The sequence below is a fragment of the Taudactylus pleione genome, unplaced genomic scaffold (genome assembly GCF_031769625.1).
Source record: "Taudactylus pleione unplaced genomic scaffold, aTauple2 ptg000046l, whole genome shotgun sequence".
Classification (NCBI taxonomy): domain Eukaryota; kingdom Metazoa; phylum Chordata; class Amphibia; order Anura; family Myobatrachidae; genus Taudactylus; species Taudactylus pleione.
In genome coordinates this window covers 10,764,344-10,792,211 of record NW_028284448.1, presented here as the reverse complement: position 1 = coordinate 10,792,211, position 27,868 = coordinate 10,764,344, and the positions used below count along the sequence as shown (strand labels likewise).

General features: G+C 46.3%; 1 protein-coding gene across 2 annotated transcripts in view; it reads left to right on the top strand.

The window, feature by feature from the left end:
* The first annotated feature begins 5,725 nt into the window (after window positions 1–5,725).
* Window positions 5,726–27,868, top strand: part of WASF1 (WASP family member 1) — a 166,177-nt gene continuing 144,034 nt past the window's right edge. The window contains exon 1 of one of the 2 annotated variants that reach the window (XM_088460411.1): window positions 5,726–6,424. The gene's annotated coding sequence lies outside the window, so the exon portion shown is untranslated. Of the gene's footprint in view, window positions 6,429–27,868 lie in introns of both variants that reach the window. The other variant, XM_088460412.1, reaches the window with a different exon arrangement.

Here is a 27,868-nt window from a genome sequence, read left to right as displayed (position 1 = left end):
TGGGGCCGATAGATGTCCTGCCAGGACTGTAATAGCCTGTGCCAAACATGCCCAAGGGGGCTCCTGAGGGAACCTGAGAAGGGCCAGGGAGGGTATATGTTGCACATAAGCCTCCCCATTCAGCCTCTTCCTCCCCAATTTCTGCCTTACATCATATGCAGGAAATCAAGATGCACGGATTCGACATATACAGTGTATGTGACACTAAGGCACAGACCACAATCTGTGCACAATATAACCCTCCCCCAAACAGCACCTGTACTGTAAAGGTCTTTTTTTTTTTCAGTGATAAAAACAGGGACAGTTAAAATGGCTGACAATGAAACAGAAATATAGGCATACAGCACTAGCAGGCTCTGTACCTGGTAGGACAAGCGCTTTACCTGCACCTTTACCACCTGTGAGGGAGAGGTATGCAGGAGGGGACCCGGTTCCACCGCTGGCTGAGACTCCAAACATGGCCGCCTGAGCACAGAAGAGAGGAGGAGCCGCACAGAGCGCGCTGTGTAAGCGCGCTAAGCAGCGGGGGAGACGCCAGCTGTAACAGGGAAGGCGTCCTCCCCTGGCCTGGAATTAACCCCAGGGACGCCAGAGCGGTACCGCTGCTATGCTCCGGTCCGCTGTCCCTGGTGGTCTAGTGGCAGCGCAGGACTCAGTGCCTGGCTCCACTACAGGCCACTTCCCCAGGGAGCCCCCAGCCCTGGGGAAAAGACTACTTACCGCGTTCCCCCATAAGCCCGGCACACAGTCAGGGATCCTCCGGGGTCCTGCTAGTAAGAACCCCGGAGTGGTATTTAAACCTGGTCCTCAGGACCCCAAACTTCTCACATTTTCCAGGTCACCCAGCAGGAGCACAGGTGTAGTCATTACTGACACATTTTTAAAGCTAACTATTTAACTTGTGATTCTGTGAGGAGACCTGGAAAACATGCACTGTTTGGGGTCCTGAGGACAGAGGGCCTAATTCAGAGCCGCTCGCTCTGAATCAGGGCCGGGCTTTTTTTTTGGAGTGGCCTCTTGGCCACTCGCATAGCTGTGGGTGACCATCGGGCTTGCGACAAGACCCTTGTGGTAGGGTCTCGTTCATCGCAAGCCCCAGAGAGCTTTCGGCTCTAACGGAGCCGGAAGCTCTCCACTGACACTCATGATGTCAGTGGGGCCGCCTCCGTTTGGGCAGCCACCCCCCCGGCCCGCCCACCAAAGGGGGCGAGCTGTCACTCAACAACGACAGCTCGCCCCCTTTGGTGTGAGTCCTGGAGCGACGGATTGCCCGTTGCTAGCCGGGTCCCGTGCATGCCCACGAAGGAGCCGGCTCCGTCGTGCGCATGCGCTGTGCGCCACCATCGACCCGGTTGTGAGCGCTCAGCGCTTGCGACCGGGTCTGAATCAGGCCCAGAGTTTGAGACCTGTGGTCTAGCACATAAAAAGATGGTGTAAACTACTGGGGCCAAATGTTTGGTACATAGGTGACTGATTATAGGAGCTCATTCAGACCCCCTCGCAACCGTAAGGACAGCCAGTATGCAAATGCCGCGATCGCTCACTAAGACATCAGGACGCCCCTTATGTCTTAACGTGCGATCGCCGGGTGAAGTTAGACGCCCACTAGCCTGGACAAAAGATGCCCACTTTCAGACGTCATATCCAGGAAGTGTATGAGAACATTGGTACCATCAGGTGACATCGAACCAGCACTCAGTGCTTGAGGTAGATCCTAGCCTACTGCAAGTGCTGCTGTCTTTATTTCACTTGTATGACATGTATGCTGACACTGCGTCTTAATTATGCACGCCCTTATAATGGGGTAAAAACGCACTGACACGCCTGCGTTCACACATCCACACTCCCGTTTCCTTTGTCCTTCCCCTGTCACCACCCATAAACGGCCCGTCCTGTCACTAAAACTAGCGGGCTGGCTGTACGCTGAGAGCGATCGTCTCCCGATCGCTGTGACTGGTTTGCGCACGCGCACTGCGTCTTTTACGCATGCGCAGTTTGCAACAATTGGCCGGCTACAAGCCAACGTAGCTGAGCTGAGGTCAGGAAGTCTGCGTCAGAAGATGCAGTCCCTGGCCCGTAACTCCTAGAAAATGGGGGCACATGCCAACCACTCCACTGTTCCGCCCCCAAGCGGACGCAGAATGTCAATCATGCTGCGGCTTGGGGGCACAGTGTGTGAGGACGCAGGACCCTTTCTACACATGTGCAGTATGCACAGACCCCCAACAATCTGAGATGTACACAAACCACATCACTGAAATCAGGCCCAGAGTTTGCAAGTGCTTACAGATTGTTCCATCCATTGACGGAGCACTCTTTCGGTGAAATGTGTATTTCTAGGTGCGACCATACAATCGTATGGGTGCAGATGGGGTGCCTGTTTTTGCCAGATCGTTTACATCCGTCTTGATACTAATGATGACGGCTGCATACATAAAAACAGGTGGCGGGATGGGATTCTATATGCAGATGCATGGATATTCTGCATACATATGCAGATTCTGCAAATATATAGGTGGTACAAGGCTATACAGTACAGTAGGGGTATATTTTTTACAATCCACATGGAATTGTGATGAAATAATATTGACTAAATTCACATGGCATAAATTATTAACAGCTGCTTATAAAGCGCTAGCTATATTTACTGAATACATCAATAAAGAATTGGTAGGGGAGTCGGCCTGACTGCTAGAGATGTTTCAAATAATACAACATGGAGAAACTACTAACTGCAAACACTTCTTGTGGCAATATGGTCTCCAAGATAAAATTTGGGGTTTACTCTAATCAAGGCTGGGAGCGTGTAACGGTAACTAGGGTAGACCCAAAATTATTGGGCTCACAGCAGTCACAAAGACATATAAGCTCTCTATGGAGAGCACCAACTTGCAGGTCAGGCATTGGGTCCAGTGATGAACTGTAGCTGTAGGAATTATACAGTATGTCTATATACTCCCAATTATATTGAGCGGAGAATTTAGCAGCAGGGTAGGAATTCCATACTTCCTGACTATTTCTACTCTAATAAAGTTCACATTTGTTCCAGAATCCAAGAAACTATAAGAGACTCAGAGGACAGGTCAACTGTACAGAAATTTTACTTGAAAATTGTGACAAGATATCTTCTTTTGGGGTGTATTGAACTGTGCCCAAACTGACCACCCCCTGATCAAGTAGGCCTTCTAGTTTCTCGAATGAAACCTCCTCTCACACCCCTCAGGAGAGAGCTGTGATAACCCACCTTGAATAGTTTCAGAAGATTCAAGGGTAAACGAAAATTGAGGGGGCTGGTCTTTGAAACTATGGGATTACTATCTTTCTTGAGCCCTCTCCCTTATGAAATACTGATTAAAAAAACCCTGACAACTTTTGGGGTCCACATCATTCTTTGGAGGGTTAGATATTCGTAGCTGAGATGAGGCTCCTCCGGCTTTAACAAGGGCCACAGGAGGTGGAGCTGACTATACCTGGAGAAGCTGAATAGTATTATCCCACTGCACAAGGCTCTGCAAGTACTGCATGTTCTGGGCCTGGTCATTCTATTGTCTCTCCACTCTGTTAAGTAAGTGTTCTAAAAGTTCCTTCGGAGAGGGAACAGGCCAGAATATACTGTCACAACTATTGCTGGGATTGTATGGATTATATCAGTACTTGGTAGGTCTGGCGTTGACCGAAAGCAGAGGTGCAGAGGCTAGCGTATTGGAAGCCTTCACCAGGGACCCCCGTAAGAGGGCTTGGGCTTCGTTGCACCAGATATGCAGGTCGCGGTCCTTTGATTGGGTTCATAATGTACGGGCTGATCAATTCTGGAGAGAACAAAAGCAGGCAGTAAGTTGCCGTGAGGCACACGGTGGAGTGGTCATCAGAAATGGGTCAGATCCATCCGGGCAACACAGTACCAGGGAATTGGCAGAAACAAATCAGGAGAAAACCGAAGTCAGAACAATGAAGTCATGGAAGCAGTACCAAAGAGCAGGCAAAAACAATCATCCAACGGTCTGGATCTAGATGCTGATATGGCTGTATACACACTTGGCCGACCAAGCGGCAGATCGGCTGTCCCGTCAACCAATTTGGTAAGCGATACACACTTACCAATCTGCCACTCGATGTTTGGCAAGACATCACAACTGGGCGGACATTTAAATTTCCCACCCAGTTGTGATGTCAGTGTTGGTTCTTGTGGTCAGTCTACGGGTCAGTCACCCTGTACACACAGGCAGATGTACTGATAGATCTGCAAGATATATCGCATTGGATGTGCTGCAAGGCAGACCCGATACGTCTGTAAACTATGCCGTTCACGGACATATCGTCGGTACACAAGGATAGATGCACTTAGAGATATGTCATTCGTTAGCTGTACAAATTACATATTGCATAGTGTGTACCCAGCTTAAGTCACAGGAAGCACAAGCAGAACAGAGATGACGTCAGCGGTCACATGACCACAACTACAAACTGTGGGGAGAGCCAGCCGCCAGCGCCTACAACGCGGAGGAGACAGAGATGACCGGGAGGTTCAGCGACGCCCCCTCCCCCCTCCAGACGGCATCCTGAAAGGAGGACATAACCCCTTTAGCGACTGCTAAAGGGGTTATATCTCATTGTTAGATGGTGCCCTAAGCGTAAGCTGGGTACACACTATACGATTTATCATACGATAATTCCAGTGCTGTGCTGCACATCAGATGGGACGATGCAATGAACAATGCGGTGCAGTTACTTGCCGCATGTAACGATAAATTGCACCGTCGTACGTCAGATAGTGAAGTGCACCGGGCACGCGATGTATCGTTACATCACTCACCACATCCTTGTACAGGTGTGTACCCAGCTTTAGGACCTCATTCAGAGTCGGTCTAAGCGGCCGCACGCCACCGATGTTCGCTATACTGCGCATGCGTAAAGTTCGCAATGCGCGTGCGCAAACTAGCCGCTACGATCAGAAATTTCTCTCTCCTTGAACACAGCCAGGTCGGTAGTTTGAGTGACAGATTGACGGCGTTTTGTGGGAGTGCATACGGTTTATGGGAGTGCATAATTAACAAAGTAGCGTCATGGTACATGTGACATGGGAGGTATTTACACTGACATGATCGTAGAGCTTAAGAGAGGGTATGGTCAACCTTAAGCTCTACGACCAGTTTCGATTGTTGCCAATGGTCTCGATTAATCCTTATATGCCCGGAGATGACGTGCAATGCGTACGAGAAGGGGGCGTATTTTTTTGTCTTCCGACCGCTTCCTCCCCTTGGTCGGCCAGCTACCGATCCGAACTTAGGGACGCAACTTGCGAGGGAATCATTTGCATATACAGCCCCTTTTCGCATACGACCGTGCGGCCGCTTCGACCGACTCTGAATGAGGTCCTTAGTGTCTGCATCAGTCACAGTGCTGAGCTATATATCTATGCTGAGCACATAGTGATACCACACTGTCACCTGTTTGGAAGTATATTTATGACAACAGCAAACATGACAAACAGATAGTAGAGGGCATTTATTATTGTATGTATTGCTGGCTGTGTCTGCTCAATCAGTGACGTCCTGTAGTTCATGAGATTATATTTTTATATAGAAATGTAACTAATTATTCCTTATAAACGGCGCTGTCTGACAACCAAATGAAAGGCGGAGAAGTGCGGGCACCTACCTACCAGTAGCGTTAGATATTTAGGCAATTATTAACAATCATGTGCTGCTAGGGAAGAGAAATGATCCCGAGATCATCTGCTGCTCCCATCCATATAGCAGTGACGCAGCATACTCCCCCGCCCGTACTGCTAGTTTGCACGCCGCACACATCGCCACCTCTGTCGGCTTCTGTAGGGTGATAGGTGCGGGCCGGCGGTGACGCTCCAGCACGGTTATCCCAACCTACACACACAGCAAGAGAGTGGATGTAACCGAAGTTAACTGCGGATTGATGGACTGCACCACCCTGTGGCAGGAGGAGGTGACATCTCACCGCACAGAACCCTCCGCCTCGTTCTGCCTCCATTCCCACAGCGACAGTGCAGCGCGCCCGCCCTCTCCCCGGCAGTGCTGGTGCCCGTGCTCACCCCGCACCGGGGCATGTGAGCGGTGCAGGAGCCGGGCTGCTGCCATTCCCGTGTCCTGACTCCCTCCCTCTCTCCCGCTGCCTACGTATCCCCGCCCTCTCTCTCCCATAACAAGCCGCTGTCCCTGCTGCAGCCGGGCAGACGAGCACCTCCGCTGCTGTCCACCTCCGTTGTTTGTTGTCCTTGTGCTGTTGGCTGCTAGCCGTGACATCGGGGTCGACAGATATGGGGGGCAGCTGCTAAACGCTCACACGTGACCCTTCTGGAGGAGCCCTCGAGACTGGCATGAGGATGAGCGACGGGCACTGAGCACCCACACAGCTGCCCGCAGAGACCGCTTCATTCATCCTGCTGTCTGTAGGTATAGTGTATACTCCTTCATATTACATATATATGGCACTGTACACACCAATGCTCGGACACTGAATGTGTAGTCACAAGATGTTGCAGTCTATATGTATGCAAGTTATTACCCTTGTTATCCTATATATGCATATTTCATCACCAGAAAACCCCTTTCTTTTAAGAATCTGCAAACTGAAATTAAAATCTTAAAATAGAAAAATACAAATATTAGTAGGCCTTGTTCCATATTTGTGTTAATACATTTATGGTTCTTTTATTTCTCTATCTGGTAGTTACATCTCATTCCATAAGCATTACCCTACATATCATCATCTATATATGATTCATCTAGGAGTCATGCATTCCTATATCATGTTACCAATTGAGTGTAATCCATTAATGGCAGCTCTTATGAATTTATGTCTTGCTCCAGTACATGCTGCTAGTTGAGGTGGTGTTAAATTGTCTATGATAGATATAGAAATGAAGCAGTATTGCTATTAGTTAGATCAATGTGTTCTTGTTATGATTTTGGCTGTGGTGAGTTTTTAGAAGATGTTAGATAATGTATGCTTATGATATTTTCAATAATTTGTAAGTATTTACCATGGAATTAATGCATAAAGCTAAACAGGTAATCTTTATTACATGCTCCCCACATAATAGTGCTTGCTTTAATTTCCCCATGATGGACCTTCGCAAAAGTCACTGCTTTGCTTTATCTAATGACAAAATGAGTAAATATTGTATATTCTTTTGTGAAGATAAAGCCGATACATTATGGCTCCATTAAATGTCATGATTATATGTCAGTGTTAACACCATGATTAAAATGGTGGATGCATGTTTGTGTATATTGTATATATGTTTGGCCCTTAGGTGCTATATGGATGTTGTAAAGCATGTTTTATATTGCTGTCAATGCTGGAATGCACTTTTCTATCAGTGCCACTTGTGGGCTAACTGCATGGTAACCGTCACATTCTAGGGTTAGGGGAATCTCAAAACCATACTGCACTTTTCAAGATGGACTTGCATTGGACTTGCGCATTATTATAATTTCTGTACACAAATATATCTGACTTGGCTATGAGTTGAGATTGTTTAACTATGTTAATCATTTAAATGTTAAAAACATTTTAATAAAATGATCAGAAGCTATGAAAAATGATTAATATTAATAATAACTAATCTGGTTGTTTGCAGAGTTCATTTTATAGTGATAAACCATAATCAATGCACACACAACTGTATAACATCACCAACAAACACAAACCCAGCATTTGGCTGCGTTCATGCAAGGTGTGTGCCCTGCATATAAATATCGCTGTGTCATAGATTTACACTGGTATCTGATTAAAGCAATCCGATCCTTTCTCTCACCCACCCCCCACCTGCCCATTCTTCCTGGAAGAGGAGGGGGTAGCTCTCACTGGTATCCTGTCTCTTAGTGTCTTGTCAGTGGATTCCAAAGGATTTTATGAAGGATGCCAATGAAGATGGAAGACCTCGGTTACAATACCTGCATTTGCAGGAAAGACCTGCTATGATCTGCAGATTTAAAATGGTCCGAAGAGTCTTGATCCTAATTATGTAATACTTAATAATACTAGCTATATATAATTAAATAACAGAGAATTACAGTACAGGCCCCACATAATTTCGTTGCTTATTGTTTCTAAATTGTGACACTAGATGCAACATAGCCCTAGCATAAAGCTGCTGGATGTTTACTATAGGCCAACATACAGGATCTATTTTAATATGCCCTTTACCCCTTTAAAATTCCTTTACTGAGCACACACATTTAAAATTACTGTGAGACGAGTACTGAATCATTCATTAAAATTAGTAAATTAATCTGTATTGGGAGGAGGAATCTTGGGAGAGGAATCAGTAATATGAATGCTGTTGTTTTTCCACAAGAACAGTGCAACTGACCCTTAAGCGTCACTAAATTATGTGCAGCATACATTTTACTATGGAAATGCTCCAACAATTCGGTACCTGCTTTTAACGTGTTTCTCTGCTGAAGGTACACATTTTATTTACTAAGGTTATCTGATTGGCTCTTATTTAAATAAAAGGAGTTGTCTCAGCAGAACCATCATTTATTTAAAAAATATTCCATACAGTGCTTTTTCTGTGGATTTGCTAGCTTTCTGGAAGATGCTATATATTACAGCAATAGGTTAAGTAGAGTTGCTATAAATGATTAATGCTCTGCATATTGCATTGTAATTGTTGATGATCTCAGTAATATGCTAAGAACCTGTATCTGAAGTAAATAATCATTCAAAGTGAAAATAGTTATGATCTGTAATAACTACTGAGTTGGAAGTGTCCTAACATATATGTACCCAATGTTTTTGTACAGTTGTGTGGCCTGTACTGGTTTAGGTATATTGTACTTTTGTGTGTTGCTAGCAGATAGTGAATTCTAATGTTTCCAAATATCAAAGTAAGTTTACAGCGAAATTTAATTGATATTGTTAAAAATGTAAAAGCTGTGAATCTGTCACTGCATTTTATAATGTACTGGACATAAGGGGCATATATACACGATAACGATATCGTTCAACCATATATCGTTCCATGTGTATGCAATGAACGACCAAAGATGCTGGACGATAACAATATCTTTGGTCGTCTGTACATGCAGGCCAATTTTGGACGATTTTGTCAAGATTTGCATGTTCAGAGATGTGGCAGGATGACTTCACTGAAAGATATCTTCCAAAGATATCTTTCAGTGTGTACACCCGATATCGTTTGTCCTGCACTACATAAAGTTCAAGGGAAATCTTTCCCCAATATCGTTCATACAGCACATCGTGTATGCGGCTTGAAGGTGCGTACACACGGTACGATTTTTATGAATGATAACTCGTTCATATTGTTCATTTTTATGCCGCGAACGACCAACGATGCGCGTCCCCGCATGGACGATAACGATATCTATGGTCGACCGTACATGCAGGCCAACTTGGACGATTTCATCACGATTTGCATGTTAAGAGATGTGGCAGGATGACTTCACTGAAAGATATCGATCATAGATATCTCTGTGTGTACACCCAATATCGTTTGTTCTGCACTACAGAAGAGTTCAAGGGAAATCGTTCAGCGATATCGTTGGTTGTGTACCCAGCTTTAGATGTTTTCAAGTTTGCCTTTACAAAATAAATACTGGATGGCAATATTTTATTTTTGTTTGTTTTGCTTTCCATGGGGAATTATCTCTGATTTATGTATATTTATTTTCAGCTTTCTTTGCCATTTACAACAGGATTTAACATTTTTGATTTATTTTTTTATGTTCCACAAAATGCCAAGTGGAATCTTGCATGGTTACAAAAACTTTAGTTTAATTAACTGCCTCTATAAACACAACTTTGGCACAAATTTATACAAATATTTTATAAATAAAAACCGCGTTTTAGAGGTGTGCATAATTAAAAGACAGCATCGTAGTACACATCACCTGGCTTGTTTTTACACTGAAGTGCTCGGAGTGCAACCTCAAGCGCTGCGATAGCATCCGATGTTAAACGATGTACTGATGGTTGTATACACTTTCTGGACATGACGTGCACAAGTAGGAGCGTCTTAAGACAGGCTGGAGGGTGTCTGCATACACTTATGTGATCACTCTCTAAGAAATACTGGGCGTGCTAATGCATTGCTGTGCAATTGCACTGCCTAAGCAATTTGCATACATATCGTGCGAGCGATCACATCAGCTGTGTTCTGTGTATTACCTGGTCCTGTATACACATGTGCCTGTTGTGAGCCCTGTGCCTTTTGTGTGACTTAGAATTTTCTATTATTTACTCAAGATATATAATAACCATGTCCTCTTTGTTTGCATATAAATACAAAATAATGGAAACACCTGTTTCAAAACAAAAAATGTTTGTTTATATGGTGTTTGGTAGCCATTTGCCCTTAATATAGTCTATGGAATAGACTGAAATAAACCCTGCACTTTTTCTTTGGGGGATGCTGTTCCATTCTTCAAACAGGACAGCTTTAGGTTCTGTGAGTGATGAAAGAACAGGGAATCTACTTGTTTCCAAAACTGACCGCAGTTGCTCAATTATAAGTAGAGATGAGCAGTTTGGTTTTGACTCTGTCCTTTACGACAAATTACCGTAAGTTCGGATTAGTTCAGATTTATCCTATTGGCTATTCAAAACACATGCGAACCGGAGAACCAATATGCAGTGTTTGAGATCCAAACATAATCGAGTAAAACCGAAACGCTCAACTCTAATTATAAGTCTGGCTATTGCGCTATCAACTGGAGATGTTGATCTTCATCTTGATGTACTTGAAACCAACATAAAGCACACCTATCTGCATCTTTTAAAGCAGTATCTGTTGCTGGGACAACATTTTGTGCAAGTGGATGCATCTAGTTACCTATGATGTAAATAACATAACCAATGGCTTTAATTAATTTCTAGGGTGTTTATGGGAGCTAAGGAATACCAGTATATTGTTGCTAAGACCATCACATCTCCATGTTCATCCGCTGGAATCTTTAGGAATCTGCAGAAATCCACATTATTTGCGGTAATGAGTGGGTTTGCAATTGCAGTCCTACCAAAGATTTTGTAGTTGCCAATCCCTTATTAAACTGTTTTGCTGGAAACCGTATCTTCCAGATTTTTGAATTTTGATGGTATGCTGGTCTCTTTTAGTTTGCTTAGTTTTTCACTGCTCCCTTCACATATTACATGAGTGCTGTCACAGACTTGGACATAAAGATGTGTCCTCATACACTATTGCTGCAGTCGCGTTAAACAGCCGGTGCGCCAGGTCCTGTCTGACTGCTTGCATCTGTTTTTACTAGACAATGAATAGTAGTTGTAAACTAATATGACACACCGCTTCCTGAGAATTTCCCGGGTCTCAGGTGTAGTGTGAAAGGGGGTCTAGAGCAAGAACCTGGGATTTTGCAGAGCCATGCTCCCTTTTCCAACGCCAGACCTACAGTGCAGCACTATTGAGGCTAGATGTATGAGGACACATCTGTATAATTTAGGGTGAATCATCCAGTGAATGAACAGTTAAGGAAATTTTCATGTTTAAGAGGATGATGTATGTAGCACATACAACATAAATTACATTTTGAGATGTGTACCATCATCATGACTATGTATACTTTTTGAAGAAATTGTGGTTTAAAGATTGTAGTAATAGTTTACAATTTTACAACCAATAAACAGGAAAGGTGCAGAAATTACCAGTGCTTAAACGCCCAAAGCCAGAAAATGTACATGACGGACCAGTGAATGAACTATGTAACTTACTTTAATAAAACAAAGGCAACAGGTCAACTTACTTCGTTGGTATGTTACATTGAAGTACAAGATACTGCAAGTAGATTAATAATTTAAGAAAAAGTTAATTTGATGTTTAAATGCTATTAAGTATATTTTTGCCTATATTTAAGTATTTCTGGAACACTGTATACTCCATATCCTCTCGAACCAGTTATACTCGGAACAATTATTTTTTTCCTTTACCGTGGTACCATATCCAGTCCTCTTTCTCAGGCCATTTCCAAGAAGTCAGCCCCGACATGGTCATGGTGTTTACTTCAACTTGGATTTTATCTTTCATTATTCCTGGCTAAAACCCTCCTTCATATTCTACAATAACATAGTAATTAATATATAATTTTGACCATGTGTTGGCCTCCGTATATATTCTCTTCATTAGAGTTCTCGCCTGAATTCATAGGGGGGAATTCAGTTGTGTTTGTGCGCCCAATTGTCCATCTAAACTGACGGGGCAATACTCAATTGTTACAGATTTTTTGCGCATGTTGCTCCTAAATAGACCAGATTTAACCGCGTAAAGTGGCTGAACCCGTTTAAAGTCCTGCTTAGTGCACCCAAACAGTTTTGGTATCCAAAAGAGGGACTTTTCAACCATTTTTGCTCGCTAGAGTACGAGCAGAAATCATGCATTCACGCCCGTTAGCAGAAACAATGGAATAGCTATGAAGGGCACACAAAAACAGTTGAGACCCCCAGTGATCGCAAATACGCGCTATATTTTATCCTGTATTGAGGACCGGGGACTCCCTTTTACAGAATGGGTGAGTCCCCGGGGTTGCACTCTGTTGTGGCCAAACCCTGGCTCCTGAGTCGGCTGAGATGCTGTGCGCTGCAGCCAATAGGAACCTACCCTGTCTATCCCTTAAAAGCTACAGGAAATATAAATTGCTGCCGTCATACTTGCTATTTGGAGCCAGAGACCCACCGAAGTGGAAGACTGGCTGCATTACACTCCTGCCCGGCACCCGCTGACACGAACCAAGCACAGACAGTGTGCTACATGCCTGTGTGAATAGAAATTCCACGGCAGGCATTTACATATTGGTTCGTCTGATCACCACTCTCCCACGTGACCCGGGAGTCTATTCACAGTGAACTCAGATCCCACACTGTACAGTCAGGAGCAGAAGGGGCGGGTGGGCTGGGCTGGGGGACAGCGTGACCGATGCACCACTGGCAGGTCTTATTTTAACACTTTGGCAGTCGCTGTTATTTGCATGAGTGCAGTGGCTGTCTATTGCCAGTATGACAGTACAGATGCACGGCCCCGCCCCTTACTATGTTTTTGAATAGCCAGCTAGGTGCCTGCTGTGAATGAGAGTGAAAGTACCGTAGTGCACCTGGCCCCAGCAGTTCCCGGCTTTTTGCCTTCCCTCTACCCCTAATACCCGGTGTCACCCAACCCCTTCTGCTTTCCCTGCCTATTCCACTTGTCCCCAGCTCCCCTCCACCTGTATGTGGCTCCCTGTCCCCTCTAATACCCGGTGGCACCCGGCCCCTTCTGCTGTCCCTGCCTACCCCTCCTGCCCCTAGCTACCTTCCCCGAATCCTTCTGTCATAGGCTCCTCACCACCTACTCCTGTCCCTGGCTCCCCACCTCCCAGTCCTGTCACCGGCTCCCCACCTCCTATGCCTGTGCCCATCTCTGCCTCCCACACATCAAGACAAGGAGCCAAATGGACCTGCAGCATGAGTGCAGCCGCCCCCATCCAGCTCACACAGAATAAAAGGACATAAGAGTGCACAACTAGATGCAAATAATTCCTTGAGAATTTTTGTTCAAAGGTAAGAACAAAATCTTACTTTTTTTTTTTTTAAATGCATTTATTGGTTTGTGGTTTTTCATAAAATTATGCTAAAATTACAGTCTCTGCATAATTTTATGTATCAATGCTATGTAAGAACAGTCTAATGCAGAAGATTTCACAGAAATCTCCTGCAGAAGGCTAACTACCGCAGCAGACTGCAGTCCCCATTACTGTCAATGGGACTGCAGTCTGACCTCTAGGTACAAAACCGATGCTATTGGGGCATCAGATGGGCATTCTAGGGGTATGTGGGCATATGTGGTGGCATGTGGGGAGATCTGAATGTTATATGGGAAGCTATAAATTATGATGGGACCCAGAAATGGTCAGACAGGACCCCATTTTTTTTTTAAAGTGGCAGGTCCCTGGGACCCACATATTTTGTTGCTCAGCGCGATCACTGGACCCCCCCCCCTATGTTTAGTTATTTTTTCTTCATTTGGTATAAATTGGCCTTGATTTAAAGGAATAAACAACAATCATTTTGTAAAAGCCCAATAATTAAACAATTTGTTCATTTACTGAAAAAAATGATCATGCTATCCAGTAAATGAACACCCCCTCTTACCCTATTCTAGGCTATCCACGTGGTTTTTGACCACAGGGTATACAATTCTAACCCTTTTATAAAGCCTTTACCCATTTTCATTGAGGTATAAACACTGTACATTGTTAATTTATAAAGTTTGTAGTACAAATTAGGTGGCACATTTCCTAAAGGCCTCTATACACGGAACGAGATTGCTAACAATCTGAAGCATCTGAACGATTAATCAGCAATATTGTTCTGTGTGTATGCACTATGTTGTGCATTGTGCGCTCCCGTGGTGTCATCAGCCGCTTCGCCTGATCTTTTGTACATGCAGAAAGATCAGGCGATGTGGCTGACTATCCCATGCAGCGTTATGCGGCGGTGGTCGGCATATTGGGTGTTCAGTCACTGGATCGCCCCGTGTGTAGGGACCGCCTGATATGTCGGCCCATGGATCGTGGGTCGCATTGCTGGGTACGTATCGTACCGTGTGTACCCACCTTTAATATTTTGAGAGCAAAATAGCTTAGAAACAGAAAATCCATTTGCAACCTAATCATGGGACTTCAGGATCCAATTAGAATCATCTAACACCAGAAGGCTTCAAAGTAGAAAATGAGACACTTGTCATGATTATCTTAGAAAAGTAATGCTTATTTAAATACTGTACATTTGAAAATGTTCTTTCACTGGTAGTGTTTATTCACTGGCTGATACACCCTATATTTTAATTTATATTAAGTACATTATTTTCTACTTCAGGGTCCATAGGGTATCCACAGGATACCTTGGGGTATAGGTGTGACGTCAGTCGCAGGGCACCAAAGAGTTAAGCTTTCAGCCTCCCAGGATGCACTAGGTCCCCCTCCTATACCCCGCCCCCGAGCCAAGGCATCTCAGTTTCGTTTGGTGCCCGGCCGGAGTCAGAGGCACCTGCTAGAGGGGGGGCTTAGAAGAGCCCCTGAAGCTTTTTCTTCATGCAGCTGTGGCTGCACATCTGGATGAACAGCATGGACAGTCAGTCCTGACGTCCATGCTGTCTTCCCTACACCCCGCCGGTACCAGAACGCCGGTACTGATCCGGGGATGCTGGTGGACATGTGGGGTCACAGCTAGCGGTGACCCCAGATGTTCCGGACCATGGCCGGATTCAAGGGGGACAGAGGTAAGCAGCGGGGTCCCGCGGGGGGTCCCCGCTGATCACATGGTCCTAAGTCCCCAGGCAGGGGGCTTCATGGGGACTGGCTGCAGCGTGGAGCCAGGCGACCAACCTGCGCTTCCACTACCCCCTGGGACAGCGGACCGCAGCAGAGCGGTAGCGCTGCGGCGTCCCAGGGGTTAAATGCATGCCAGGGGAGCGCGCCTTCCCTGTCTCACAGCCGGCGCCTCCCCCGCTGCACACAGCCCTCTCTGCACTGTGCTGACTGGCCCTGTGTCAGCGCTCCTCCCCCAGGCCAGCCTTCTCTCTGCTCCTCGGCGGCCATCTTTTCTGAAGCATGGTGAACGCTGCTGGAAGCCTGCATTGGAAGCATCGTGGTCTGGGTCCCCCCGCATACCTCTCCACCGCTGTGGTCAGGTCTGTGTATGCAGCGCTGTGTCCTACCAGGCCCTGTGTCTGTGTAGTTGAGTGATCAGCGCTGTTAGCGCAGAAATTGTTATTTCTCTGCATTGTATGTGACTGTGCTAGCGCTGCTGCCTGTAACTTTTTTTCTAAACTGTCAGCTTTATACTGTCCCTGTTTTTTCTGCTAAGCCCTTGCGGTGTGGTGCTGCAGGGTGGTCTCTCTCCTCTTAAATATATAATTGGTGAGAGGGGTCACATACGTGGTGCCATCATGTCTGAAAGTGATTTTCCCCTCCGGCTATAGTGTACTGCGTGTAAAGTACCGTTAGCGGAGGGGGAGGGTAGCGCGGAGGGCCTCTGCCGGCAGTGTTTGTCTATGGCGCGGCCTCTTACGGTTACTGCACCGGTACAGGAGCCGCCCTGGGCTTGTTTCGCTCAAGCGCTTACAGCCTTAGTGGGCCAGTTAGCTCCGCAGCCCGCGTTTACACCGATGGGTTTGTCCCAGCAGTCAGTGGTGTCGTCACCCATACAGGGTTTCCCACGACAATTGGTGGTACCCCACAGTCCCCCTATTTCCCCGCTCCCGGTTTCTCAGGAGCCAGCGTGGGTTAACTCCCTGACGAGTTCTGTACTGTACAGCACTTGTCGGATGTGTTGCAAGGGGAGTCTGTGATGCGGCCGCATAAACGGCCGGTGGCGTCTCTGTCCGCTCCTTATGAGGATGACGAAGGGACGTCTGATGATGGGGAGATTCTGGATCCTTACGATCAGGAACCTCTCCATGCTAAGGACGCTGATGCTAAGTCCAAAGTATATATTCCTGGACTTATTCGGGCGGTCCGCACAGCCTTGGTGATTGAGGACGAAGTTCCCCCAGCGGCTAAATCTAAGCGATGCCGCAGTCTTTCCTCTTTCGGGTCAGTTGGTGGACCATTTAGAGGAGGCGTGGAAACAGCCTGGCAAAAGATACCAGTCGCAGAGACGCCTGGCGGTGGCTTATCCGTTCGCGGATAATTATTTTGCAAAGTGGGAATCCCCTCCACAGGTGGATTCTCACGTGACCCGTCTTGTCCGTAGTGCCACATTGCCGATGCCATCCATGTCCTCCCTTAAGGATGCTACGGACTGCAAGGTGGAGATCTGCCTGAAGTCCGCTTATTCCCCTGCGGGGGGGGGGCAGCACGGCCGGCTATGGCCATTTGCTGGGTTGCCAGAGCGATGGAGCGCTGGGCGGATTCATTAGAGGCTTCTTTTGATTCCGACCGTCCGGCCAAACAGGCGGAGTTGATTGGCAATCTCCGTGATTCGGCCACCTACATCAACGAGGCGGCCCTAGACATTAGTACTCTGGTGTCTAGAATTTCTTCAGCAGCGGTAGCTGCTCGTCGCACCTTGTGGCTGCGATCCTGGAAGGCGGACGCAGATTCCAAAAAGGGTCTGGAGGCGTTGCCTTTTACCGGAGAAGTTCTCTTCGGTCCGGATCTGGATAAGATTGTGGCCGCGCTGGCGGCAGCCAAATCGGCTTGTCTCCCGTCGGCCGCTGCTCCATCTGGTTCTGGACCATCGTCCTTTCGGTCATCTAGGGCCCAGGGCAGGCCCAAACCACAGTCGTTTCCTCGACAGGCTGGCCCTAAGAAATCGGTCAAGCCCCGGAAGCAGGCATGGAGTACCAGACGTCCGGCCCCCAAGCCAGATGACAAGCCTGCGGCCTGACGGTCCGGGCCTCCCTTTGGGGGATCCCAGGGTGGGAGGCCGCCTGCTGCAGTTCGCCCAGTGTTTGTCGACCACTACGACAGACACTTGGGTTCTCGAGGTGGTCTCCCACGGGTACGCCCTCTCCTTCCGGCACAGACCCCCGGCTCGATTCTTCACCACGGGTCTACCATCAGACCGGAACAAGGCTACGGAGCTGCGGAAGGTATTGCACACTATGCTCCAGGCTGGAGTTATAGTGCCTGTTCCATTCTCACAGAGGGGCCAGGGTTTCTATTCAAATCTTTTTTTGGTACAGAAACCCAATGGGTCGTATCGTCCGATTCTCAACCTCAAAGCACTCAACAGGTCTTTGCGGGTACCGAAGTTTCGGATGGAGACCCTACGGTCCATCATTCTGGCGCTGGAACCTGGGGACTACATGGTGTCATTGGACATACAGGACGCTTACCTGCATGTCCCTATTCTTTTGCGCCATCAACAGTTCCTCAGGTTTGCAATCCGCAGCGACCACTTCCAGTTTCGGGCGTTACCTTTTGGCTTGGCGACAGCACCACGGGTTTTCACCAAGGTGATGGCGGTCATGGCGGTTTCTCTGCGGCTGCAGGGAGTCCGCATGTTGCCGTACTTGGACGACCTGTTATCAGTGGCAGGATCTCCAGAGCTCCTGTTACGCCACTTGGACCTGACCATTGCACTGCTGCAATGGCTCGGCTGGCTAATCAACTGGCAGAAGTCCACTCTAATCCCGTCTTGGAGGATTCTGCATCTTGGAGCATTATTGGACTCGGGACAGCAAAGGATCTTCGTGACGGAGGACAAGATCTCTGCTTTACAGTCAAGGGTGCTCAGTTGTCTGCACAGCCGCCGGGTGTCCCTACACTCGGCGATGAGGTTACTGGGCTCCATGGTGTCGGTGTTCGACATGGTGGAATACGCCCAGTTTCACTCCAGACCTCTGCAGCACCTGATCCTGTCCAAGTGGAACGGGCTGCCTCAGTCTCTGAAGTCCCAGACGATTGTGCTCACCCCGGAGGTTCGCCTGTACCTTGCTTGGTGGTTACAGACGACCCACCTCAACAAGGGACGTCCGTTCCAAATTGGGTTCTGTTGACAACGGACGCCAGTCTTCGGGGCTGGGGAGCGGTTTCGGGTCCACACTTGTTCCAGGGCAGGTGGACGCCGACAGAAGCGGAGCTTCCCATAAATATCTTGGAACTCCGTGCGGTCTTCAATGCTCTCCAGCAGGCACATCGGTTTCTCCAGGGTCACCCGGTACAGGTCCAGTCGGACAACGCTACCACTGTGGCCTACATAAACAGGCAAGGAGGAACCCGCAGTCGGGCGGCTCTCGTAGAGGTCTCTCGGATCCTGGTTTGGGCGGAGAAGGTCGTTATGGGAGGATACAAGTTCTTGCATCTTTATTTCCAAATGATTAGTGTGGTCACCCACATTCGTTACCTCAACAGAGCGTTGTTTTAACGGAGGTTTGGAAGTCGGAGGTTAGGTCCCTCCGAAACGCCTGGAGCATCTGATGGAGCGTACGAACTGTAAGCGGAGCATCAGTAGGGGGATCCTGGTTGGTCGTAAGGCTAGGTGGAGAAGTAGCCATGGAGGTGGATGCCACTGAGGTCTTCCCGGCAGATACCGCGTCGTGGGTTTTTGTGAAACAAATTTAATAGGAGGTACAAGGGTAGAAAGTTTGCCTCGTTTGACAGGCATGACGGTCTTCAGAGGTCGGAAGCACAGATGTTAGAAAAGGAAAAATTGCACACTAATTGGCTTTAGAGATGCTGGATTCTTGTATCACAGAGGCAAGAGATGCATATATCTCAGCAGATAGGTATGGAGTATTATAGATCACATTAGGCAGATACGAGCAGAAGAGATTCCATCAGGAGAGCAGGAGTCTCATGGGGGAGGGTAGAAAAGTATGGAGATGCAGGGGATCACAGCCTTTCAGGAAGGCAAATGGGAAATAAACAGTCAATCACCAACCTGGGCGCAGAAGTAGAGGAGACATGAGAGCTGTGAAACAACTAGCAGGAGCTGGCAGGGTCCCAGGAGACAGCGTCCAGGCACACTGAGGAGAGCAGGCTGTCACTGAAAATGGCGTCCCCTGTCGATCCCCAGGGATATCTGTGCCATCCAGGAGAGAAACACTCCTGAAGATATGGGGTCCAGGTCCCGCTGGCCAGGAGCAGAGGTAGTGGTGTGTGGGGAGTGCAGCGGTGGCCGCGATGATGACATCATGCGGCCTGCCGAGAGAGCTCCAAAATTTTAGTCTGCGGCTTCTGGAGGCTCACCAGGCCACAAATCACCGGGTCCCACAGACCTGCATCAAAGTCCGGGAATCGGATCAGGGGGAGAGCGGGCACACCAGGGAGGTGAAGGAAGTCGTTTGGGAGGCAAAGGACCGTGTTAAAGTGCCTTTTAAGGCGCGGGGGATCAGGAGCTCCAGGAAAGTGTTGCTGCCCAGGAAGCCAGTCAGGCCACGCCCCCGTTAAAAATTATGGCCCTCATTCAGAGCCGTACGCTCTGAGCAGAGCGCACGCTCTGGATGAGGGCCGCGCTCCATAAAAATGGAGCGTCCTCCTGGACGCTCGTATAGCTGTGGGTCACCACCCACAGCCTATACGAGCGTGCAGTTTGATGGTCGTGACCATCGCGACCATCGAAACTGCGAGCCGGAGCCTGCGGTTGAGGTTTTCAACCGCAAGCTCCGGAGTGATTTTGGCTCTATCAGAGCCAAAATCACTCCCACTGACATCACTAGTGATGTCAGTGGGCCGGCTTCTGACGGGAGGCGTTCCCGTGGGAACGCCCCCGTCAGGGAGGCACGCCCCCGGCACGCCCACCAAAGGGGGCGTGCTGTCAATCAACATCGACAGCACGCCCCCTTTGATCAGACACAATGAGCGAAGGACTTTCCTTCGCTCGTCGCGTCTGGCGCATGCGCACGACGGAGCTCCCTCCGTCGTGCGCATGCTCAGTGCAGAACATCGACCCACTTGCGAGCGGACAGCCGCTCGCGAGTGGGTCTGAATCAGGGCCTATGTTGGCACTACATATGAAAAAATCAGGGCCTACTGTTCAATCCAATTATATGAGGGAACAACTAAAATTAGCCCAACACTCAATATTTGCATTAAATGTAAATTCTCTTAATTACTTTGTGTCAATATCTACATGTGAGAATATATAATATAGATATTGTATATTCTCACATGTAGAGATTGTCAAAAAGTAATTAAGAGAATTTGCAAAAATTCAAATATTGTATGCCTAATTATAAAAGTTTGTATATGACTTTATTAACTAAAAACAATGAATGCTTGCAAGAAAATAAATAATCTTCAATATTGTTAATGCATTGTTTATGAATCATGCTCATGAATCATTCTCAGTATTGCAGGCCACAGCGCATGGGAAAGGCGCCTGTGATGGAGTTGGCGGCACAGTCAAGAGACTGACAGCTAAAGCCAGCCTACAACGTACATATAAAAACCAAATCCTCACACCTCTCCAACTTATCTGGAATTAATTTGACGTTCACAACGCAAGAAAACTATATTGAGTCTGAAACATTTTTGAATGATCGTTTCAGCCAGTCAGTAACTATTCAGGGAACACAACAGTATCATGCTTTTATACCTGTTGATTCAAGTACATCAAAAATATCTGTGAAAACCTATTATAAGGCTACAACATAATCTACAGTATTCATTACAACATCTCTAGATAAACTCCAATTGACACGAATAAATGGCTATATATCCGTTGTGCATAACAAGAAATGGTGGTTTGCTTATGTGATGGTCAAGAATGAAGATGAAGACGAATTAAAAGTGACCTCCCTTCATCCAGCTGGACCTTCACCATTATTCTTCTATCCAAGGAAGCCTGATGCTCTAATAGAAGTCTTATGCAAAGTCGTTCCTATAACTTCAACTGGAAGAATTTGTTGTGTCTCATGACACTTTAAAACCACTGAGGCATTGTCAAACTATCTTCAGCTAATAATACAATGTCAAGTATTTCTATTCAACTTGATTTATATAATTAAATTAATGAAGCCATCAAATATATTACCTATTACTACTTGTAATACACCCGACTTTTTTGAATGAACTACCTTGCTTAAAAATTATTTTTAACTATGAACCCATTATCCACGCACTTTAAAATTTTGACAAGCATTTAACATTAGTATAGTTCAGTGGTTCCCAAACTGTGCGCCGTGGCATCCTGGGGTGCCTTCGGGACACTTGCTGGGGTGCCTCATGTTGGTGGTCCAGTACCAAATCAAATTCTTTATGGTCAATGCAGTGTAAATGTGTGGACAAACAGAAGCACAAACCTGTCCACCACCACATACCTGAACCTAAAGATGACTGGTAAGCACAATTTAAATCACTTTACTACTTTTATTAATTTTTTTTTCTGAATTTCTCAATAACAAACTGTTGGCTTAGGGCTGCTGTGAAAACAATGCTGATACTCTAGGGCACCGTGGTTCCAAAAAGTTTGGGAACCTCTGGTATAGTCTATTTACAGACATTTTTTAAACTTTTTTGTTAACACACTTTTGAGATTATCAAAAATATCAGTTTGAATTTGGAAAAAGTTTTTCCTCACCTAGAGCCATATTCAATTGCCAGCGAAAAGTCCCGGACTTTTCGCATTGGTGTACTTTCCGCCGTCATCACTAGTTTTGCTTTCGCCCTATTCAATTCCAAAGGACGTGAAAACGCGTCCCGCCAAAAATCAAACAGGCGAAAAAGAGCTGTGAGATTTGGGGAAATCAGCCTGACAACCCCCAAAAGATGCACTGACATCGGGAATCACTATGGATACCCCCGAATAGTCCTGCTGAAGGTATTTGGGGTGCTTAAATGCTCTCAATTACTGCTAATTAGCGTCTTTGCACAAGTGGTAAAGAATAGCATTTAGCAGTTTGTTTTTTTTTGGCGAAAATAAGTAGTCCCAATAAATTTGGGGTACATGAAAATGGGTGCAAGCATGGTTTAAAATTGGTTTTAAGAAAACGCACCATCAGCAAACACCTGCAATCAAAAACCACCTGGGGCATACTTGGGGGACCCACTGGAGTCTATATCGCTAGGTTTTAAGTTTGTCCCCCAACTTTTTTTTTTGTCCCCAAAACGAAAGTACCTTTTTAGGGTGATCTAAAGTATATTTTTACATCTTTTTGACGCAGTTTACCTTTTGGGGATTGTCCCAAGGCTGCACATGTGTTCCCGCAACTTTGCACCTCAAACCCCCAATTCTGCACTTTTTTTCGCCTCCATTCAGAGGCAAATCTTTTCCGCTGGTTGCAAGGCGCAGACTTGTTGCACCGGCGAAAAGTCTTTGCAATTGAATATGGTGGAAAGTTTGACAGGCGAAATTACATCATCTGCGAAAACTTTTCGCCGAGAACGGCTTTTCGTCTGCAATTAAATACGGCCCATAGCCACATAGTGTTGTACAAGTGTAATATATATCATAGGAAAGGGCATAAAAAAACACAGTAAAATGACATCACTCCCACCTCTCTAGCTTAATTAGGAAAGCTGCTGGTTTGTGCGTTTTTATTTTAATTTTTACATAGCCATATTTTGGAACCTGCATAATTTATTTAAATAATATTTTGTATTTTTCTTAGACTGCAGATATACTCTCCATATACCAAATTTTATCAAAATCTGAGCTGTGAGGTAAAATCAGTGTGTTGACTTGACACGGAATGACTCAGTGTTTCTTCTGCAGGCAAAGATTCAGGATCTTCAATCCAGAATAAGGACAATTTTACAGAAGTCTCATATCTCAGTCCTTAGGGCTTTAAAGCTACTGGGGAAAATGGTGGCTTCATTTGAAGCTGTTCCTTTCGCCAGATTTTATGCCTGTCCACTGCAAAACCAATTGCGTCTCGATGGGCCAAGCCAGACCCTCGATTAAACAGGCAGATGCTCAGATTATCTCTGCAGACCCGGCAGTCACTTCAGTGATGGCTACATGATATAAATCTGAATGGGGTTGCCAATTCTTAGTGTTAAATTGGACCATTGTCACCACAGATGCAAGCCTAAGAGGCTGGGGGGCGGTGGTTCTAGACAGGCACCTACAGGGTCTTTGTTCTGTCCAAGAAGCCTCTCCATCAATATACTCAAATTAAGGGCAATTCGATATGCATTGGTTCAAACTGAATGCCATCTGAGGAGTCTACCAGTGCGAATCCTATCAGAGAATGCCACGGCAGATGCTTATATAAACAAGCAGGGTGGCACACGCAGCTGATGAGCAATGAGGGTGGTTTCTCGCATCCTTTATGGGCATGGGTTACAGCTATTTCGGCAACTTACATTCCAGGGGCAGACAACTGGGAGGCGGACTTAAGTCACCACAGTGTGCATCCAGGGGAATGGGAATTACACCGGGAGGTGTTTGCGGAAACAGTTGCCAGATGGTGATCTCCAGACATAGATCTAACGGCTTCTTGTCTCAACAAGAAACTTCCAAGGTAAGGATCTCGGTCCCGGGATCCTCAGGCATCTCTGGTTGATGCCATGACAGCACCTTGGGTGTTCTAGCTGGGATACATCTTCCTCCTTTGGTAATGTAATTCAGGGGATTTCGATCAGTGGCATGGCCTGTCATTCTGGTGGCTCCAGACTGGCCATGATATTCCGTATCATCTGCCCCTGCGTCCAGATCTGTTACTTCAGGGTCCATGTCACCTCGATTTGCCTCGCTTGGCTTTGATGGCATGGTTCTTGAATCCAATATCTTGAGGGCCAAAGGGTTTTCAGAACCAGTTGTGAAAACCATGATACGGGCTCGCAGACCAGTCACTTCCCAGAGTCTCTTGTCTTTTCTGCAAGAGGGGTTGGTTAAGAGTCCTCTCTTAAGGGATGGATTTTGTTGCTATCGATCCTGTTTCAGAGGAACTTGGCCTCCATTCCTGTAGTTCAGACCTTCTTGCAGGTGTTTCTTCGCATACTGGGCCTGATTCAGACCTGCTCGCTAGATGCGGCCGCTCGCTCCCTGCGTATATAAATATGTCAATACGGCAAGGCATAAGCACACCCACTATGTCTTGGCGTGCGATCACTTTGTTTCCAGACGCCCACCAGCCTGTCTTTAGCCGCCCACTAGTGTACGTCATCTCCAGGAAGTATATACAACCATCGGTACATTGGGTTCCATCGGATCTGAACGCAGCTTTTGCTGTTGACTGTACCCTACCGCAAGCACTGTAAGCAGTTAAGTGTAAAATTCAACGAGGTGACGTGTACTATGACGCTGCCTGTTAATTATGCACGCCTCTGAAATGGCGTTGAAACACTCTGGCACGTCTGCGTCCGCAACTCCACTCCCCCGTTACTACTGCCTTGCTCCTGTTACCACCCACAAACTGTCTTTCCTGTCACTCATTCCACTGGGCTGTCTTTGCAGGGCGAGCGAGCACATTCCGATCACTCGTACTAGTTTGCGCACGCGCACTGTGAACTACACACATGCGCACATTAGTGAACATCGTCTGCAACGAGTGGCTGCTTCCTAGCGAGCAGGTCTGAATCAGGCCCACAGCCTCCTTATGTTCCGCCAGTTCCTCCTTGGGACTTGAATTTAGTTTTGGAAGCACTTCAAAAGGCACTGTTTGAGCTTTTGTAATCTGTAGAATTGCGATGTATCATTTTGAAGGTTGTTTTCCTTTTGGCCATTGCCTCGGCCAGAAGGATATCCGAGTTAGCGGCTCTTTCTTGTAAATCTCCGCTTCACATTTTTCATGAGGATAAGGTAGAGTTACGCACTAAACCTTCCTTTCTGCCAAAGGTGGTATCAGCTTTCCACATTAACCAGGATATTGTCCTTCCAGCTTTTCACCAGGATTCCATGACTAATGAAGCTTCTTTCTTAGCACTGTTGGATATGGTACATGCGTTACGCATTTTCTTGGACCAAACTGCGCTCTTGAGGCTTACGACTTCCCTGTTGGTGTTGATTGATGCACCAAAAAGAGGCTGGCCAGCCTCGAAAGGATCCATCGCTAGATGGATCACTTTTGCCATTCGGCAGGCATATTTGATCTCAAATCGGATGGTTCTGGCTTCAATTCAGGCCCACTCGACTCGTGCTGTCAGAGTTTCTTGGGCTGGCATGGTACCTCTGTTGAGCAGCAGGAAGTTTTGATTTACATTACCTTGCAAAAGTATTCACCCCCTTGGCTTTTTACCTTTTTTGTTACATTACAAACTGTAATTTATTTATGTTTAATCTGAATTTTATGTGACGGATCTGCACAAAATAGTCTAATTTGGTGAAGTTAAATGAGAAAAATATATATAAAAAAGAATCTTCATAAATAATATTCTGAAAATTGGCATGTGCATATGTAATCACCCCCTCTGCTATAAAGCCCCTCAAAAGTTCTGGTGCAACCAATTACCTTCAGAAGCCACATAATTAGTGAAATAAGGTCCACCTGTGTGAAATCCTCTGTCAGTATAAACACACCTTTTCTGAAAGGCCCCAGAGGCTGCAACACTACTAAGCAAGAGACATCACACCATGAAGACCAAGGAGCTTTCCAAACAAGTCAGGGACAAAGTTGTTGAGAAGTACAATTCTGGGTGGTTTAAGGGGAAACATTTAAATGTGTTGGAATGGCCTAGTCAAAGCCCAGATCTCAATCCAGTTGAGAATCTGTGGTCAGACTTGAAGCTGTTCACAAGCGGAAACCATCCAACATGAAGGAGCTGGAGCAGTTTAGCCTTGAGGAATGGGCAAAAATCCCAGGGGCAAGATGTGGCAAGCTCATAGAGACTTATCCGAAGCGACTTGCAGCTGTAATTGCCGCAAAAGGTGGCTCAACAAAGTACTGACTTTAGGGGGCTGAATAGTTATGCACCCTGAAGTTTTCTGTTATGTTGTCCTAAATGTTGTTTGATTCACAATATAAAAAAAAAAACACATCTTCACAGTTGTAGGCATGTTCTGTGAATGAAATGATGCACACCTTCAAACAATCCATTTTAATTCCAGTTTGTGAGTAATTCCAGTTTGTGAGGCAACAACACATGAAAAATGCAAAGGGGGTGAATACTTTTGCAAGGCACTGTATATGTACCGTAAAATTGGTCAAAGCTGTGCTGTTGCTCATTTTCTGTCAGCTGTCTCAACAGCTCCGCCGTAACTGATGCAAAACAGGTTCCCTTGAGTACAGATGTGACTTTAGGGAAAGAAACGAGGGGGAAGGTGACCACCGCTTAGCTTATTCGTCTACAAATTTTAACTATAGTGGGGCCTGCAGCTGCCGAACGCTTTCCGCAGATTATCCCAGCCTTGCCTTTTGGTCTAAGCTCCTGCTCTGGGCTCCATCATAGGGCCTCTATGATGATGTGAGCCAGAAGTGCAGCTTATGTTATGTAATGATGTCATGAAGTCGTAACACAGCTGAATAGGATTTTTGCCAGGGGCACTCGGGACAAAATCAGTATGATTTACAGCCGTCCGCAAGGCTGGCGGTTCAAATCCCGACAGCCGAAGCCCGTCAGTGAAGATCCCGACAGTTAAGTATTTTTTCTATTTACTAACCTAACCTCCCCACCCTAACCTCCCCCCCCAAGCTCCTAGCCCACCCTCTAAGTGCCTAACCCTAAGTCTCCCAGGGGGGGCACCTAACCTCCCCCCGGGGGCGCCTAACCCAACCCCCCCCCCTGCAGCTGTCCGCGCCCTTACCTTCGATCGGTAAGCCGGGTGTCGGGCTCCCGGCCTAGGTCTAATGACAGGCATCTGGATTTCGACGCCTGTCATTAGACACTTGCCAGGATTAGACAGTCAGGATGCCGACTGTCAGCATTTAGACCGTTGGCATCCCGACTTCATACCCTCAGGACAGTACGCTCATAAGTGCATTTGGAAAGTTGAGTGATCAGCTGATCTGCCTCTTGTGGTGTGACATTTCAGAGCTCTGTGTATGGGAACTTAAAGCAATTCAAATTTGCATGAGTTTGTGTTGTTTAATTTTTATGTTTGTAGACATAATCAAGATTCAAGGCACATATCTCAAGATCTGTAAGTTAGTCTGCAAAATCTAGTTCTGCTAAATACTAACGTCTGAAAACAATAGTCTCGATCGTTATTTTTTTTTTTAATGACTTCACCTGTTAGCTGATATAATGTAATGTTTTCTTTTAGCCTAAACTCAGAAGAGGTCACTGGTACTTCTCTGAAATTAGATAACTGTTAACACATTTACTCAATAAATTACTTTCACCTTCATGAAACTATTTCTTCGAACATTCAACTGTACAAATAAATTGAATTGAAAAAGGTGAAAATGTATTTGTATTTTTTAAATGTATTTATGCTTTATTTTGCGTTTAAGGATGGTTTCCTATAACTCAGGGGCCTATGTATTAAGCTGTTTTTTTACATTAAATTATGCAGAAACTGCAGTTTCTGCATAATTGTATATATTGTT